This window comes from Idiotropiscis lumnitzeri, chromosome 11 (genome assembly GCF_059441095.1).
Source record: "Idiotropiscis lumnitzeri isolate Australia: NSW breed Sydney's pygmy pipehorse chromosome 11, RoL_Ilum_1.0, whole genome shotgun sequence".
In the NCBI taxonomy this organism is placed as follows: domain Eukaryota; kingdom Metazoa; phylum Chordata; class Actinopteri; order Syngnathiformes; family Syngnathidae; genus Idiotropiscis; species Idiotropiscis lumnitzeri.
Window position 1 is genome coordinate 18,664,248 of NC_142401.1, and position 19,373 is coordinate 18,683,620.

General features: G+C 40.2%; 1 protein-coding gene and 1 long non-coding RNA gene across 3 annotated transcripts in view; both read left to right on the plus strand.

Moving 5' to 3' along the window:
• The first annotated feature begins 3,161 nt into the window (after positions 1–3,161).
• Positions 3,162–19,373, plus strand: part of sox13 (SRY-box transcription factor 13) — a 50,208-nt gene continuing 33,996 nt past the window's right edge. For both annotated transcript variants that reach the window (XM_088309891.1, XM_088309892.1), the window contains exon 1: positions 3,162–3,433. The gene's annotated coding sequence lies outside the window, so the exon portion shown is untranslated. The remainder of the gene's footprint in view (positions 3,434–19,373) is intronic.
• Positions 18,421–18,962, plus strand: LOC148327775 (uncharacterized). The gene is made up of 2 exons (XR_015845840.1): positions 18,421–18,589; positions 18,683–18,962. It is a non-coding gene; the product is annotated as an uncharacterized LOC148327775 (long non-coding RNA).

Here is a 19,373-nt window from a genome sequence, read left to right on the forward strand (position 1 = left end):
GCGGATTTCACAGCAGCTGGAGCTGTAACGAAGCGTTTTCCACATGCCGTCAGATAGATTAGCAGGTAATTAAAATACAAATTAAAACACATAAACACATTTACAATAGAAAATTGAATCGAAACAATTATTATCCAAACATGTTACAATTAAGTATTTATTTATTCATATTTACAAAATTTCAAAATGCTGTTGTTTTAGCTTCAACCCAACAGAAGCAGATTTGATATAGTTTAGCTAATTTTGTAAATTTATTGTAGCTTAACGCGCTTACATTCTCAAATAACTTGCTCAACACTAGGTATGTACGTAATGCCCCCCTGGAGGGGGCGGGGGGAGTGCGCGTGACCCTGGGGTACATACTTTTTTTCCACAGTACTATAGTACGGCTAAACGATCGTTTTGGGACCGCAATGTAAATTTGAGATAGTCAATGCTGCGGTTTGTGCCCCGAGGTTACGCAGTTGGTCACGCAGTATTGATTAAAACAAAAAGCGTCACCCTGCCGCTCGTTGTCGCGGAAGTAATTTCTTACTTAAATGCTAGCCGCCAAGCTATCTTGCGTCGCAGCAGTATGACCTTTATTTCTACCATGTCTAAGTCCGTGCACAGCAGCAGCAACGAGCTGCGTGATGACAAATAAACAACCCCCACTATCAAGTAGCCGTCTAAACGAGGAGGCGAACGTGGGGGCGCTAGGCGTGCTAATCGCCAAAATGAATTACAGAATAATAAATGCTTCGACGTACGCTCGACTTTGAACAGAAGTCTGTCTCGAACCACGTTTGGGCGGAGAGCCAGCGGCTCTGAACAGAAATGTTGGATTGCGATCATTACGTATCGAAACATAAAATAAGACGACGGCTACGTTAGCAATTTAGCAGACGCTCTAAGACCGGAACACAGAAACAGATGACGTCAGCACGACGAAGAGGGTCGATGTCAAACGAATAGTAAATATTTATCATCTCATCAATATTTGCACCACAGAGTGCTGAGTTTCGAGATCCTCACAATAATAGTTCTCAAAATTATATTTCTTACCAATTTAGCTTTGCTAAGTCACATTTTATTGACATAATCTAACATCAATATACAAAGGAAATGTACATTAGCACAAAATGTAAAAAACAAATGGTGGCGGTTGGGGGGTCACAAATTGTTTTCTTCTTGGTAGGGGGGGCGCGACGGAAAATAATTGAGAAGCACTGACTTTATGTAAGTTGTCTGGTAACTGTTACATACAAACGCACAAAATTTTGATTTTGTCTCACAGTTTGAATTTCATACTTGGAATACATTCCCCAAAAGATGGAGCAGGAGCAACAAAATACTGTGAATACAATATAATATAATACAATACAGATATATTTATATCGCGCTTTCACAAATGCTCTGTTTCGAACATTCCGCTAGTGTACAGGTTAATTGGAAAGAGGTGAGTCTCATGATTGTATTTAAAAACAACATCCCCGAAAGGCTCAAACGGTTGTCAATACAAGACCCGGCATCATTGAGTAGAGGATATTGTCAAGTGGGCTCAAGAGCACTTAAGTAAATTGTAGCCAGTTTGTCACTACATCTACAAATACAAGTTAAAACTCGACCACACAAAGCGGAAGCCATGTATCAACAACACCCAGAAGCGCTGCCGGCTTCTCTGGGCCCGAGCTCATCTGAGATGAACTGCAGCAAAATGGAAGAATGCGGTCTGATGTGTCCACGTGTTTTTATGTTTGTGTCCTCCAGGCTAAATACGAAAAGATCTTATTTGGTGTTATAAGCAAGGTTCAAAAGCCAGCATCAGCGATGGTGGGGGGAGGAGGGGGTGCCCGTGGCATGGGTAACTTGCAGATCTGTGAAGGCACCAGCACCATTTATATTGAAAGGTACGTACCAGTTTTAGATCAACATATACTGCCATCAAAACAACTTCTTGTTCAGTATTTCCATGTTTATTTCACGAAGACACTGGCAATCCACATTATACATGTGTTATAACAGAGTGGCTTTGTAGTAAAAGAGTGTGCATGCTCCTACTTCGGTTTCCTCCCACATTCCTAAGACACACATGGTAGGTTAATTGAACACTCAAATTTGTCCCTGGGTATGATTGTGAGTTTGAAAGTTTATTTATTGGTGTGTGCCCTGCGATTGGCTGGCAATCAATTCAAGGTGAACCTCTCCTACTGCCCAAAGACAGCTGGGAGAGGCTCCAGCACAGCTGTGACCCTCGTGACGAGAAGCGGCTTGGAGAATGGATGGATGGATGAATAAATGAATAAAGTTTATCAGTTTGAAGATTAAATATCTTATCTTCGGAGTCTATTCAATTGAGTCGCAAATGCATTGAATTTGTGACTTGCATATAAAAAAAGGATAATATAATACTTGAATTTCAGACCTGGGCAGTCCGTCCCGGGAGCGGAACGGTCTGACCCGGCGGCCCGGCCGAACGCCCATTTTTGGGGCGGTGGGTGACAAATATTATTAAAAAAAAGAGTTTGATTAATAACGGCCGGAGGTTGATTTTAGTCCATCCCACAAATCGGCCTTCGTGTGTGTGATGAACCTACTCGCGAAACGGGCAAACGACAAATATTGCTTCTGAATGTGTCAAAAGTGGCACTACATAAAAAAAAAAGACATTTGAAAGAAAAGCGGCACTACCAACTGTTTGTGTATCTAATTGAAATAAATTTTAATACTAAGTTTTTCTTTTTTCCTATACACAAGAAAAAGGGAACTAGCAGAAATTAAAAGTGAAGAAAACCAAAAAAAAATCATAAAAAAAAACAAGATATAGAATATATATTAAATCACAATACTATATATATATATATATAATGCATATTATACAGAATAAGTATAATACACTTAGAAACAGAGTCCATAAAATCTAGTTATACTTATAAAGAGGTTGTCACTGTTAATAGAACTAAATGGAATTGCTGGATTCCTTCAATACTGAACTGAATTGATTTAATGGAAACAATTTCGTTAACGATTGGCCAATGTTGTGCGTAAACGTGACCAGAAGCAAATGATGGTTGATATCGACCTCTCTCACATGTTTGATACGAACCTCGACCCCCGCACCTCAAGCTGGAGTCAGACTCTCGCCCTTTAAGTGGGAGGTGAGCTGTGGGCCGCGGCGGACAGGGTGCGAAGCCAGGTTGGCTGCAGATGAGAGGAGGACGGCACTGTATTTTCCGCCAACATTCACGCTCGCCCTCGGCCACTGTGTGACACTGAGCTTAACAGCGGCAGTCAAAGTCCTCGTCAGTTGAAGAACCGGACTAAAGTTGCCCGCAGAACCAAGGCGGGTTTACCATTTTTACACGGAGCAAATAAAGAGGAAGGGGAGGTCGGCGGAAGTTTTGCTTGCTTTTCTGCTTTTCTTGAGGAGTTAAGAACGCACCGGGACTGTCTGGTGAGTGTCACGTTGAACCCGACTTCACTATTTCTCTCCCTTTCCCTCTCTTTAATTAATTTGATGACGTGAAAAAACTGCTACTTGAAATTTAGATTTCCATTTTAGAACGTCTGCTTTTTTATGGGATTCGTGAAGTGATGTGACTATTCGAGGTATTGTTGAAACGTCTGTTTATAGTAGTTAACTTTCTTGTCACGTCCCGACTTTGATTTCTGAATCTGGCAGATATACGAGGATGGGAATTTATCCATGAAAAGTTTTGCATAATGATCATGATGATGTTTGTTTTAGTTGCCAGACGCTAATGAGTGATTTCCTCCAAATTGAAGTTAGATTTAAAGACTTCTGCTTTGTTTTCTTTATTTGATAGTTGAATTTCAGAGTAAGCGGTCGGTGCTCTTATTTTTACCTCATTTAGTTTGAATAGATTTGGAAACTTTCTTCAGCTTCATATAGTCTGTATGTCAGACGTTCCTGGCTCAGGGGCGTAGCAACAAATTGTGGGCACCCCCAGACCCTAAACCATTGCCTCCAGATGCACACTGCAAGCCTATAAAAATCTAAACTATTTATCAATTTATTTGCTTATTTATCATTAAGAAAAGCATGTGAGAAAAAGTGGCCCAGATAAAGGATTGATTGATGGATGTTTCAAAATATGTAGGTTAATAAAATAGATAATAAAATAGTTACAATTAGTTGAAGGGGAAGTAAAGAAATGCCCTTTACAATTTGTGGACCCCCTAGTCTAAACAATTTTGTGATAAATATTGCGTTTGTGGAATACGAATTAAGCAGCAAAATCCACCCGTTTTTATCCATCTCTTTATCCATTTTGCCACTTGCTGTCGACTGAAAATGATGTCACAGTGCCTAAGGGCTCAGCTTGCGAACGTCACATGACCAAACCCAAAAAACAGGTGAGCCGTGATTGGTCGTTACCCAAAGTTAACCAGTTTTAAATTGATCTTTTGTGGGCCTTCAGATTTTTCAAAAAGGCCAATGCCTATATTCATGAAAATGACAAATATCGTCAATAATGGGCCCCACCGTTAATCGGTCTGTTTGTAAAAGCATTTGTATAGCTTTTTACTTTTTCTTAATTTTAATACTAAAACAGCAACTATGCTATCTGCTTAAATCTTGACAATTTCTCCCAGCATGGGGAGTATTCATATTTGATTTATTGCGGATGGACACTTTTTCTGTGCATTCAAGGCATGTTGGGGTGACACTGCGCTATTAAATCCACGAGGCAATTACATGGCACGTTCAAGTTTGATGCCAAGTATGGAGCCACAAAATATCATCCAAAAATGATCCCTGTGCTGCATGTTCGAGACCACTGCTATAGACAATCCATCAGTAGTCGAGTTACCTTTCACTACGTCCCTGTTAATGTTATTCATTACCTTGGCTGACTGAAGTATTAAAAGTATCGATATGTTGATTTGACAATCCATTTTGGAGCATTGAGTGCTGGTATCAGAGGTATTGACACGTCAGAATCAATCCCTTCATTACTGGTGATTGCTTTCGAATTTTCTTAGTTCTCCAGGAAAGCAGAGACATTTACTTTGTCTTTTCAGCAAAACTACACATTTATGGTCAACAGCTTCAATTTAAGAAAACTACCACATTTTTGCTAAAGTTTTAAATCAGAGATTCAAGTCAACTCTTCTAGATTATTTTTCATTGAGTAATACTCTTAATACTGCTCTTGTTTTTTTCAATAGCAGAGAGGTTTTTAATAATGATAATAATACAGGACATTAACAATAATCGTATATATATATATATATATATATATATAACATATATATATATATATATATATATGATTTAAAAAAAAAATAAATAAATGAAAAATAAATTGTTGACCAGTGTTATCATCGTGGATGGTAGGGCCGAGGGGCCTCGGCGGGGGTTTGCATTTGAATCAAAGACTCTCCATGCAGTTGTTCCCAGAACTTAGACTGCCAAGGTCCGATTTGAAATACAGAAATCCTCTAAAGCTCACCTAAACCTCACCACAGGAGTATCAATAATTACAATACAAATACAATAAAACTTCATTACCAAATACTCCATAGTAAATCTACTGATGAACTGTCTAGGTTACACAAATAATCTTAAGTATACTGAAATATCATCAAGTTTGACAAAACTCTTATTGAACCTACACAAATACTCACTAAAATTTCCTCAAATATTTCCATACCTGATCAAAAGAAATTTGAGGCCGGAACAGATTAATTACGCATCCATTCACTTCAATAGGAAACCTAATCTTGATTTATGAATTTATAAATTGACTCAAAGCACCAATTAAGTTTGTAAATAGAGCTTCCACTGTACAGTATAATCAGACCGATTCACACCTTCTCAACTCTAATGTAGGTGTGTTTTGATGCATCAAAATTACGTTTGTTACCTGTCATCTACATTATTAGGATGTAACAGTTTTACTCAACTTGCAAAATTGTTTTAATGAAAGAAAAATAATTATAATTTAAAAAAAGAAAAATTATAATTATAATGTAATACAGTGAAATGTAATGAAAATCACAATGAATAAAAATCTCATATTACTTCATGTTTGGTCTCAACAAAATTAATTCATTTAAAAAACCAAACCCATAAAACAGGCCTGGAGAAAAATGATGCTACCCTTAACCGACTATATTGTTGCACAACTTTTTTGAGGCAATTACTGCAATCAAACCATTTTTGTAACTTTTAATGAGACATCAGCGCATCTCAGCCGTTGTTGTGGCCGACTCTTCATCAGCAAACTGCTCCAGCTGTCTCAGGTTGTGAGGTGATTTCCCCAGAAGGCATATTTCATCTCTTTTTGCTGATAATAGGTTTAGGAGTGGGATTTCAGAGCTCAAATAAAACCACTTCACAATAGTCTAATGTTTTGCTCTTTGTCATTCTTGAGTGTGTTTAGCTGTGTTCTGGGTCATTATCCAGCTGCAAGATCCATGACCTGCAACTGAGACCTAGCTTCCTGACACTAGGCAGCGCATTTCTCTGTAGAATACCTTGATGCACAAATTCAAGACCAGACCTGTGCTATAGCAAAGCAGCAACTCAACCGAACAGAACCTCTTTCATATTTCACAGTAGTAACAATGTTCACTTCTTCGTTTGTTTCATTTTTGCATCTGTGAACATCTGATGTGCCTTGCCAAAAAGTTCCAGATTTGTCTCAACTGTCCCTAGCATATTCTTCCAGATGTTTTATGGCTGGTCAACATGCAGTTTGGCAATTTATTTTTTATTTATTTTCAACACTGGCACTTTGGCTCAAACAATGACAAATGATGTGATGTCACGCTGATGCACTGCACCTTGACTTTAAAGTTCACCATTTAATTTCTTCTGAGCTTTTTGTTACCATTCATACAATTTGTCATCAATTTTGCTTGTGCGGCCATGTCCTGCGAGGGTTTGTTACATTCCCGTGGATCACAAATTTCTCAATACGTGCAGGTCTTTTTATGATTTATTTGTTTTTTTTTTAAATGAATATGTTGAACGACAGTTAAAAAGCAACATCTGTCATTCAATGGTTCATTAACATAATTTAAATTTTATAGTAATTATTATTTTTACCATAAATTTTGTCCATGTGTTTATTTACATTGCTTATTCACAGGCTATTTAGCTCAGTGTTTTAGTTTCAACTCTGGGGGGCAGTGACACGTTCAGAAATTGGGGAGTCTTGTCCCCCTCCAATTAGTCCCCTGGTCTGTGAGTAATTATCATTTTGCTGTTGAACATAACCTCTGTGAAACAATCATTACATGATTGACTGCTTCATATCTTCGTTTACTTTCTTTCGCAACAGCTTAGTTGTATTTATATATTGAACAGATTGTCTGAGTGCAAAGGAGAGTGTGATGAGAGTTGACAGTAAAGTAAACAGAAGCAAAGGCGAATGTTAGGTGCTCCTCAACAACATGCACCCACACCCACACCCACAGCACTTTACCATTCACAAGGTATCCCAGATGGAATGTACCACTTTGAATTCTTTTCAAGGTTGCTTGAGGCACTCTCACGCAGTCTTGAGGTGATCAAAGCGATATTATTTTTTTTTTTTAATTATTTAATTTATTTATTTATTTTTTTGGGTGCAACCAACCAACCCCCTTTTTGAGGTTTTTCAACAGCATCTTTTTTTTCTTCCCCAGTGCATTTCAATGACCGTCAGTTATAAGTAGTTTTTCGCAATTCGCGGGCCGACCCAGACCCAATCCCCCGCAACTAGCTGGACTCCACTGTATTTTATCTTAACATTTATGACATCTGTTTTTATCATGTGACATATTTATAGTGATATATTTAAATGAAAAAAATATATATCTACCCTCGTGCTTGGGGCTCTGGTACGTGTGTGTTTACGCCTGTGTGTGTTGTAGCTGACTTTATACTAAGCACTGTCAATACAAATGCTGTCTACCAGCACAACTGCACCTTTTCAATAGTCTTACAAACACGCACCCACACAAAACGCCACCAAAGTCACAAACCTAACCGAAGGAGAGGTTGGTACAAGTATTTCATCCATGAACTCTGGCCCCACAACCACCCTCCTTAACCATTTTTTTCTTGTGAAGGTTTTTCTTCTCAGGTGAATAAGTTCATACTGGTTGACAGGTCACTGACTAATTGTTGTGTGAAGTAAACCTGTCCAAACATCTTTTGAGTACTAAATCTATTTTAAGAATACCTTAGTTATTTTTTTTTTTCAACACAACCCACCCAGATTCATAATTAGACCCATGACAACATGCTTAACAATGAAAATGTATATTGTTCGGCAATCTACGGCTGACTAATGTTGTTTCAAGAAAGTCATTGTACTGCATCGTTGATTGTCCCATGAACTCTCTTTGCCGTTGTTTTCACGTTTTTTGGCGAAATGCCTCCGCACTGTGTGCCGATGCATTGTTTGAGTGGCTAAATTATGAGAAAAGGGCACGTATTGACCAGGAGTGTTGTCTTCTTTAAAATAGGTTTGGATTTGTTTTTTTTCCCCAGACAAACAAGTTTTCTTTAACATTGGAGAGAGAAATCTCTTACCTTGCTGACAGTTTCAGATGTCAATCCAGACATCGTTAGAGCTGTCACACTTTCGTGTGACATGTCAAAATAACAGCTGATATGGTCGGGGAAACCTTCAAAATAAGGCTGCCTGACCCGATCAATACTGACAAGCAGCCAATGCTGCTGCCAATACCCCAAATGCACCATCAACAAAGGAAAACCACAAGCCTGGCAAAATGAACAGAAGGAAAAAGAAAGGAAAGCAAAAATACAACAAAAGACTAATAGCAAAAACATGGACATAATAACATGAGGAAGCATCATATAAACACACTCAACTTGTGCACCAAAAGACCATATAATACGTGACAACAAATGCAACATCATTTATGAAATTCCATGCAAAACCTGTCATAAAACATACATTGTGGAAATTGAACGTTCATTCACGATCTGTAAAAAAAAAAAAGAGCACCAAACAGAATGTGAGAAAGAAACAGCAGGACCCCAGAACACAAAAACAAAAAGATGAACAAGAAATCAGCCATGGCAGACCACTGCTGAGGAAATAATCTTATTATGGACTGGGAAAACGAAAAATCATCGCATCAGAACCCAATAAATTCAGAAGATGGATAAAGGAGGCCGGCGAAATAAGAAGATGTAGAGACAGGGTCATCGACGGGGCTTACATGCTCCCACACACCTAGAACGCCATCCTTCAACGGCGGCAGGGAGTTTTGACTGGATCGGCAAGCCCTATTTTGAAAGCTTCCCGACCCGATCAGCTTTTTAGACACGTCACAGGGAAGTGTGACATCTCTGACGAAGGCTCAAGTGACAGCTAAAACTGTCAGCAAATTAAGTAATTTCTTTCTTCACTGGAAAAAAAAGATGTCTGGAAAAAAAGGCATGAGCAGTTTCGTTCTCACGAAGCAACTGAATGTCGACGAGTGTTCTTTGTTACAAGCACTTTGTAGATCTTTGTTTTTAACCGTTTTGCTTATGTTAAACTTTGCAAAATGGTCGGTGTCATTGCAATCGATTTAGAAAACTGTGGTATCTTATCATTTTTGTTGGTCTGATGAACATGCTACGTCCTCTTGGAAATCTGTCAATCACGGGTCAATCTTATTGTGAATCCACTTACATTTTATGGGCTTTTAAATTTACCTTATTTATGCCTGCTGGTACGATGAAGATATGACAAAAAAAGAAAGCGAATTTAATAATGTGGGACACCAACCCACTATGACGTGTGCACAGCAGCAGATTTCCAACAATGATGCAAAGCTAATAGCCGCATTCTTACCATTCTTCCAATCTCGATGGGTCTGGCCGCCACTCCATGTCCGGTTGTTTGGGCACGCCATTTTTGCAGCTACCCACCAATCACTTGTTTTCTGAAGCTGAGGCATGATTTGTCGTTATCTGAGTCTTGAGTAACTGTGATGTCCTTTTCAGTCAACAGAAGTGACAAATTGGCCGCCCCTCAAGATGGCTAAAAAATGGTGGAGTTTACTGCTTAACTCATATTCCGAAAACGCAATATCAATCAGAATGCTATATTTCGACTTGTGGGCCTGCATAGAACATCTGGTTAAGCTTTCAAACGTTAAAGGGAAAGTCAACGCCAGAATTTTCACTTCATCGCAAACTGTATTATCAGTCTTATAATTGTTTTTAAACAGTTTCCAAAAACAAATTCAACGCGTCCATTTGCCTCTAATACAGCCAATTTTATCCATGACCCGAATGACCGTTGAATCCACAGAGACATAAAGAACGACAATTTTTTGCAATGACATTGGTATTTTTCATTCATATTTTAACAAGTTAAAATATTCTTTGGCCATAATTATTTCAGATGAACAATACCCACATCCTTTATTAAATCATTTACTACTGTACATAGACCACTCCAAAGTATTATATGAATAAAAAAAAATACAGTTTAAAGTTCAGAAAATTTCACATAAGATCACCGATGTGACTTACTCACTAATGGTCTTTCTTGGGGTACAAGTACAAGTAGAAATTATGTTCTTTTCCTGAGCTATGTGCCTGCAGACGGGTCATCATGCTAGTTTGGCATTGCATGTGTGTGCGTGCACGTGTGTTGTAAGTGTTGCGTGTGCATACGTGGGTTGTTGTGTGGTGTACCATTTGTGATACACTGAACACCTCCATCGGGGCAGGAGAGCAGACAAAGGTCCCTCCATCCCCTCCCCGCCCCTCACATCTCTCATCCTGACCTCCTATATCCTTTGGACATTGTTCTCGGAATCCTATTGAACCAGGAGTCCACATTGAAAGCCACAATAGAGTATAATTGTGTGTGTGTGTGTGCACCTAGTTCTTTAGCACAGTGTGAGGCCTAGCCAATCAAACAGAACAATGCGTTGTTCGTGGAAGCCTTGTGATCTCTTTAAATAAAACCCTCTGACGACATTGTCTCTTTGAAGGAATCACAATTAATGAGAAGGTTAAAAATCCACGCGGTTGACTGAGTGAAGAACACAGTGACATTTGACAACTTTATCTATGCCACATCTCTAACTGATGCTGTATTGCTACTAAGTTGCCCCATGAATCGTTCAAATGAGAAACATCGACCATTATCTTACTTTGGATTTTTGGTGCCGTATATTTAAAACATTTAAAAAAAAGAAGACTATTCTTGGCAGCCTTTTTAAAAAAAATCTCTAATGAGCACCAAGTGAGAGGTTCCTTTTTCTACCCAAGAAGAAGAAAACTAAAAAAAAAAGACGCAAAAAACCTTCAAAGGTTGGTGCAAATCAGACCATACAATAAATGTTTCCCCCTTAAAAGTCTAATAATAGTGTTTTAAAGGTTTATAAAATGTATCTACTAAGATAATTAATTATTGATTAAGAAATGCTTGATAGTTGTGAGCAGAAAATATAGATATTTTAATATATATATTTTAATACATATGCATTAAAAAACAAACAGAGCAGTCAACTACAAATAGTACATATTGCCCCTGTAGTTTGATTATTTTGTATTGGAGAGCATCTAAATATATTTTAACTCATTCAATCCATAAGTCATACATATACGTTTTCAAAAACATAGTCCCCGCCTCCCGTAGACATATTTATACGTCTTAGTCTTTTTTTTTTTTTTCACATCATGGCTCCGTGTTTTTATAGCATTTGAACACAATATTCTGTTGGCCTCGCAAACTCAGTCAAAATCCAAAAAAACGCTGCAATTGAGGGGTTTCCTCTCGTGAAAATTTCTGGGATTAAATGGGTTAATTCTCAAATGCATATATAAAAGATCCACTCCTCAACATGAATATATTACTACATACTGTTTTTTTCCCCTATGCAAAGAGCAAAAATTCCCGTTCAAAAACTGCGGAACAAAAAACAACATTAAGTGCTATAACTAATTTTGTGCAAGTTTCCACAAAAATCATCTCAATGATTTTAATAGCACAAATTTGTCCAGTACGTACAATTTGTCCCCTCTACATTTTGGATGCGCAGCTGCTTGTCCAATTAAGCTATCATGCGAGTTTATAACACTGTTAAGTGTTGAATATACAGTGTATCCTTTTGGAAGACATACATTTAGTAACCCCTCGTGCTGTTCAAATGAACTGTCAACGGTTTTTGTGGAGTAAAAATAATATTGTGGTTGTTTGTGTAATTTTGAGATCGGTGATGCCATGGCGACTTAGGTGGAAATCTTTGAAGGCTAATTGCATTTCTAAGAAAACTACTTAGGTTTGCGTTTACATTCAATGAACATATAATCGGCTACCTCATTTGGTCCTGGCATCTTGCCAGGAAGCAGTTGCTCCTCTTCTTCGCTTATGCATCACAGTCTTGATGTTGGAGGTGCTGACAACCGGTATTGAACATTGGTAAGGGCCAGCATATTTTTCTTTTCTAAGGAGTCCATGTCGAATGTGCTGCCGGCAGTTGCCCATCCCTTCTGTAAGTGTTATGATGCACTCATTCACTTTTGTTGTAAGCGGCGCCATTGCATGTGAAGCAACACGCTGTTTGAACCTTAAATTTTCAAGAAACACTCTGGTGAAAGGTCTTTTGATTCCTGTTGCTTTGTGTTGACATTTTATTCTTCACAAGAGGTGTCTTTGATACTTTTCATTTGTTGCTGTGTGTGTGGAAGAGAAACAAGACAGTAGGAATGTCAAAGCAAACATTACTCAACTACTCCAAGCAACAATACACGTACACACCACCATGTCAGCATCACAAGGCATTCTCAAGATTTTCCTTAACAATCCACTTTTATGTTTGGTAGGTTTCTATGCCCTGCTGCTCACAAGGTCAAATATGTGTCTTCTGCTCTCCCTTTTGTTTGTTTCAATAGACAAAGCAGTGTAAAAGCATTTCATTTCATTTCAAGTATTGCTGTGTACATATGCGCGCTGATGTTTTAAGGATAAATACTTTTCACCAATTTCCTCACTTTGAGATACCGTAACCTGCTGCATTAACTGATATTAAAACCTGGGAATAAAATGTTTTGCATTTGAATACTACTAACAACAACAATAATAATAGGGTGTACTGGTGCACTCGCCTGACTTGTGTGTGGGCAGTGTGGGATTGGTTCCCGCTAAGTGACGGTGTTTGTGTGTGCCCTGCAACAGGCTGGTGACCAGTTGAGAGTGTAGTCCAACTTTTGCCCAAAAGTCAGCTGGGTTATGCTCTCGCGACCCTGTACAGAAGAATCAGTGTTGACGATGACAAAATAACACATAATACAAAAAACCCCCCAAAAAAACGCATGATGATGTGTTCTGGTTTGAGTTTGATGTGGTTTGCAAAACTAAAAATGTATTAATTGTGCTCGCAAGAAACATCATGTGAAAGAGCTGCACATTTCGGCCTGTATGAAATCACTCCACTTTCACCACATCACTGAGAGCAGAGGTTAAGATAGTGTTATTGTGCTGTCAGACATGTTATGGTTGTATACATCAGCAATGTCAATGTTTTTTTTGTTTTTTTTTGTCATTGTAAACTAAATGTATGATCACCTCATATTATTACTGTAAGTGTAGTTTATACATAAATAAATAAATATATAACTATTTATTTTTAAAATTGAATTGGTTGGAAAAAAATGTTTGCAATATCATAATAAGGCAAATTAGAATTTTGGTATTTAATCAAAACAAAAAAACATGACGTTGATGGACTTGTCTTCATAAAATGATGTGGCGTTCCAGATCTGGCTTTGAGTTTGACATGTATGGTGTACATGCACAATATGTGCTTGTCATCTTGTGACATTATATTTTGATGTAGTGAAAAAAAGCATTATCGTGGACGTATGATAGCACCTTAACACTGACACTAACTACAGCGCTCAGACAACTGTCCAGTGGACTCTCCTCTTCTGCACTTCATCAGCATTATTTAATAATCAATTATTAAAATCTACTAATTAATTCTGAATTGTTTACATACACATTTAAATATATATATATATATTTTTTTTTTTCCCTTTCAACTCTAGAGTGAATGGATTGCTACCATAAAGTCAATAAAGCTCCGAACATTGCAACACTCATTATTTACCAACCGTATAAAAGTGTAAAGAACAGAATCGTTTGCCTTTTACGCCAGTGAAAAAGCATCAACTGAATTTGGTCTTTGCCTAATTGCATTGAATGTTCATGAGAACGTGAAGGTGTGCTTCCTCAAAATACAAGCTCCTACAGGACTAAGGTGTGTTTCACGAAACTGTGTTGAAAAGACAACTTTTGTTGAGAACCATTTGGTGGTTTCTGTTGTTCATAGATGGATCTTAACTGCTTTCTCTCTTGACACTGTTCCCATAAATGCTTGCCACTTTTATTATTTGTATTATAGACATGTTTTTGCAAGTTTATGTGCTTTAAACATTCAGTTGCCACAGCATTAAGCACAACTGCATCGCTCTAATGAGTAGAGATGGGCAGGAATGAAGTACAAAGATTGTTGTTATTGTTCTGGAGAAGTTTCTTTTCCAGTACTTTGTACTTTCCTGGTGTTCATTTAATAGATTATTTTTTTCTTTTACTTACTACATTTTTCAAAGTTGTAATCGATTGAATAATCAATAGGATAATCAATTTTAAACAGATATGTTTGTGACAGCCGTAGTTGTTACATTGGGATGTCCCAATCCGATCATGTGATAACACTCACAGGAAGCCTGATATAGTCGCCTCGCTGGACAGCATTGTCAAAGAGCTGAGAATGAAACGTGCAGGTTCACAGTAGTGACACGTCCAAACACTTTACCTTGAAATAGAAGTTTGCGGAATGTCGATTATTTGGTGACAAGGAAACTTGTTGTATTTAACAAGGTCCTAAATCAGTGGTGTCATTTGTAGATGAGAGAAGTCATGTGCCCATCAACGACGTAGTTGGGTGGACTCATCATGTTAGCCTGCTCACACCAATAAATAATGAAATACATTTATTGTTTACCACTAGATAAATCAAATGTGCTCAAACAGAGGAATCCTACATTAATGCCATTTGTGGCATATGGAAATAAAATGTATAAATGCAATATACAATTACATGAAAGCACATTTTTATGTCATATATAAAAAGATAGAACTTTTAAGTTTATTTTGTGAGTGTTCCAAAAAAGCAGTTGTCACTGATTTGGTGGAATGTGTGTGTATTTGTATGCGTAATCATCCATCCATTATCCAAGACACTTCCCCTCACGAGGGTCGGGGGGTGCTGGAGCCTATCCCAGCTTTATTCGGCAGTAGGCGGGTTACACCTTGAATTGGTCGCTGGCCAATCACAGGGCACAATCATACCTCGGCACAATTTAGTAATTTATTAACCTACCATGCCTGTTTTTCGAATGTGAGAAAAAACCGAGAGAGAAAACCTATGCAAGCACAAGGAGAACATGCAAACTCCTCACATGGAGTTGGACTGAAACCCACGAGCTCTATTCTGTGAAGCATACAGGGAGCAAGGAAGGTGGAGTGTGAGTGGACTGAATTGTTTGAAACTGTCAAAGTGACAACCAAATAGCATTTAGCGGCCAACACATCCACTGGTCACCAGACTGACTCGCAATGTTTAAACCGTTTTTTTCTTTTTCTTTTTTTTTTCCTTCTTCTCCATGTCGGAGGAGGAACTGAACAAACGCACGTGAGACAAGCGTCGTGTTCGGATAGTTCACGTTCGGTCTGAACGTAGCATAATCCTTGTGATATTCTCAGAGGTCTCGAGTGGATGTGAGTAGAGATGTCACCATAAAATTAGGTGTCGATTGATCGCCATTTTTGTATATAGTACAGTGATTTCGAATGGACAAATATCTAATTCCTCCCATGAAATGAGAAGGGGAGGGGGCCGGTGATACTAGAAAGAGGCGTTTTGATAAGATACCGGTAGTTATGTACTCATTTCTCCAATACATATTGATGAAATTGAAAATGCACGCGAATATAATTTCCCTGATTAAAAAAAAGAAAAAAAAACACAAATGGAGCTTCCATCCTTTACTGTATAGGTTTCTCTCCATTTTTTATGATTCTCAATTTAATTTAATTGCAGCACGTTGTCAAGCTGTCCCTGCTAAAACCAAAATGAATCCACGCAAATGAACTGCCATAAACGGTTGCATCTTCACGATAGTGAAGTCAGATTTTAATCATATTAGTGCTTGCGTTTTTTAATGTGACTAATTTACTTCAGGTGAGTGTGTGTGCGTGTGGGGGGGGTGTGCACACATGTGTGCAAGAGTACTCGTGTCTGTGGGCATGGCATGTGTGCAAAGCGGAGAGTGTGTGATTAAGGTGGTCAGTAAGCAACTTCAGACATGATCTCTGTCTTATTGGAGCTGGTTAAGACCTGTGGTACAAAGTTGTTTGTGGCATACGTAGTTATATAAACCCGCACACAAAGACTAATGGCCTCCTGTAGATTCTCACCATGGAGATGAACAGGCCTCCAGTAGAATCACCTGTTGTGCTCAAAGGCGTTTCTATAGTAACACCTCGGAGCCCTGGCCCCTTGCCCTATAAGACCCTCAACAAACACAGACCCCCACCACTCTTATTTGGAGTGCCATAAAACACACACACACACTTTGTGCACACGTGGGTGCTCTTCAGAAGAACCAGTGAATGTACTGAGGATATAAAGTGTGCCGGGATAAAGGAGGGACGGAGGGAGGGAGTGAGGTAGGAGGCACATTGTGCGAGTCGGGCTTCCTTTGTCTGTGCTACCCTCAAGGAGCAGAGTGTGGAAAGGGTGGAGGGTGAGCGTGCTTTGTGAAGTTAAAAAAAAAAAAAAAAAAAGTGGCCTTCACCGACATCCTTTCTTCCTTTTCTCTTGTTCTGGCTCTTTTTTTGGGAGTGTGTTTTGGCTTCTCCCCTCGTGCTCCTCAACCAATCTATAAATGCCACTGTAGCTTCTCGCTCGCCATCACAATAGACGACCTGTTTCATTGAAGGTGATGGAGGAGGAGCGAGAGAGAGACAGATGAGTCACAGACATGGAGAGAAAGATGGCTGCTTTTTAACCTCTGAAAAAAGACTAAGGGAGTGATGATTATATCATAATGAGGGGCCATCGCTATCTTCCCATTCACGTGCAATGTCTTCTTTCGAGGGAATTGTGCAACTCGGCTCACTTTTTTATTGCTTCTATACAACATGTTATGGAAATGTATTGACATTTTTATTTACAATTTTATTGGCGAGTGGCGAGTATTGGCAAGTTTATTTTTTTCATTTTGGCATTTCAGTCGGGTTGGTATGATTTTAACCTTTAACGTGTAGGGTTCCCACACAGAGCCAATGCAGGCGGTGCACTGAGTTGCAAAAGGTAAATGGGCAAAAAATTAGTATGATTGCAAAATTATTGTGCCACCTTGCACTCGATGGGACGCGCTACCTTCGAGCCAATGGGCAATCACACACATATCTGCCTCACCCACTTATCACTAGAGTTGTGCAAAATCAAACCAATGTGACAAAATCGCACAACAGCTGTGTAGCCAAAGCCAATCAGAGTCCAGCAAAGTTTTTGTGCAGCCAAACGGTTTCATCTGCGACGAAGCGAACCTCGTGAGAGGTGACAATTCTGCAACACACAAACCATTGAGTCTTATTGAAAGTGGTATAGAATTGTCTACATAAGCGAGAGTACCAAAATAAAAAAAGCACATCAATGAGTATTTAATTTATTTCATTTTGTCAGATGTGTCGCGTCTCTGTGCCTGTGTGCGTGCGTCTGTGAGCTTATACTATTTGATTGAAATCAGCTGTGCAGCTGCTGTCTCAATGATAACAGGAATACACAGAGCTGGGCACTTGACCTTTTTTTTTACTGGTCAGTCCCCCACCCTCAGACCGCGATCTCTGTACCGTTCCGGCCTCGACCCTCCGGCCTTATTCGGAAAAATTGTCGGCCCCTGACCCCATGAACAGTGACGGTGTCCATCAGCTTGAAGGGTCCGGTGCACGTCCAGAGTCATGGGAGGAGAAGCGGCCATCACGGACAAGCTTGGCTGAGCTGTCGTGCGCCTGTGCTGCGGTTACTGTGCATGTGAGGGGCAGCCGCCACCTACACACATTTCCTCTTGGTCCTTATTTGTTTGTGCTTCTTTCGCATGGTTGAACTGAGCATTGAACTTTAGTATTAATATTTTAAAATCTGAATGACCCTGTGAGAACCGTAATGTTAGTCCCGGTTCCACTCAATTTTCAGTGCCCAACCTTATCATTCACACATAATATCATCAGGTAGAGATTAACAATACATATTATCGTTACACTCTCCATATTACATTTGAATTATGACCCATCTTTGTCTATGTGCATTATATATATAAGATTTATATAATAATCTGAGTTGTCCTTCAGGTGTGACGGTTCGGGCCGGGGAGGAGGGCGTGGCAGTTCTGTTTGTTACAGGTTCACGATCCACCCAGCCAGGCTCTCCTCCGGAGAAAGTGGGCGTCGGCTCCGGCGCACCTGCAGCTCGTTGCCGGCAATCAGCGCCGGCTTAAGAACCAGCCACGCCAGGAGTCCGACGCCGGATTATCTTGTCACCTCACGTGGTACTGGCTCATGTCTCGTCTTGTTTCCCGTTCGCCTGACTCGCCTTGCTCTCGTGCTTGCTTGACCCCTGCTCTGCCGTCTCCCCCCTCTAGCCGACCTGAACCCGTCTGGTCCCGCTCCGCACGCCAGCGCCTCCGAGATCCCGCCCGGCAAACATCCCGCCAGCGCTCTCCGCTCCGCCGTGCTTCGCGCTACCACGCCAGCCCGACTTCGCCTCCCGACGCGTCTCGCTCGACCGCACCCTCGTCCGCGCCACCCGGCACTTGCCCGTCGGCTTCCTTCGACGTTGTCCTGGACGACGCCTGCCTTGTGGTGAACTCTCTCCAGCTCGCATCCCCACTCCAGCCCTCAATAAACCCTGTTTCCCACTCACCTGTCGCTTCCGGGTCCTCCTTCCTTCCCTCACGGTTCGTAGAACCGCGACAGAATAATCCGGCCAAGTTAATGGACCCCGCGACCACGGACCCCCTGGGCGAAACGCTTGCCCACCAGGGCAGCGTGCTCGAGCGCCATGATCGAATGCTGCAGGAAGCTCCGGGCTCCCTCCAGGTCATCCAACACCAGCTCTCGCACCTCTCTAACCAGGTGGGTTCACTCGCTCCCCCCTCCAACCTCCCCAGGGACGCGACCCTGGCCCCCCCGGCCGCCGCATTGCATTATGCGGGCGGTCGAGAGCCCCACGTTCCTACTCCCGAACCCTACTCCGGGGACTTGGGCTCGTGTAGCCAATTCTTACTCAGCACTTCCCTGGTTTTCGACCTCCAGCCCCACAGTTACGCTACC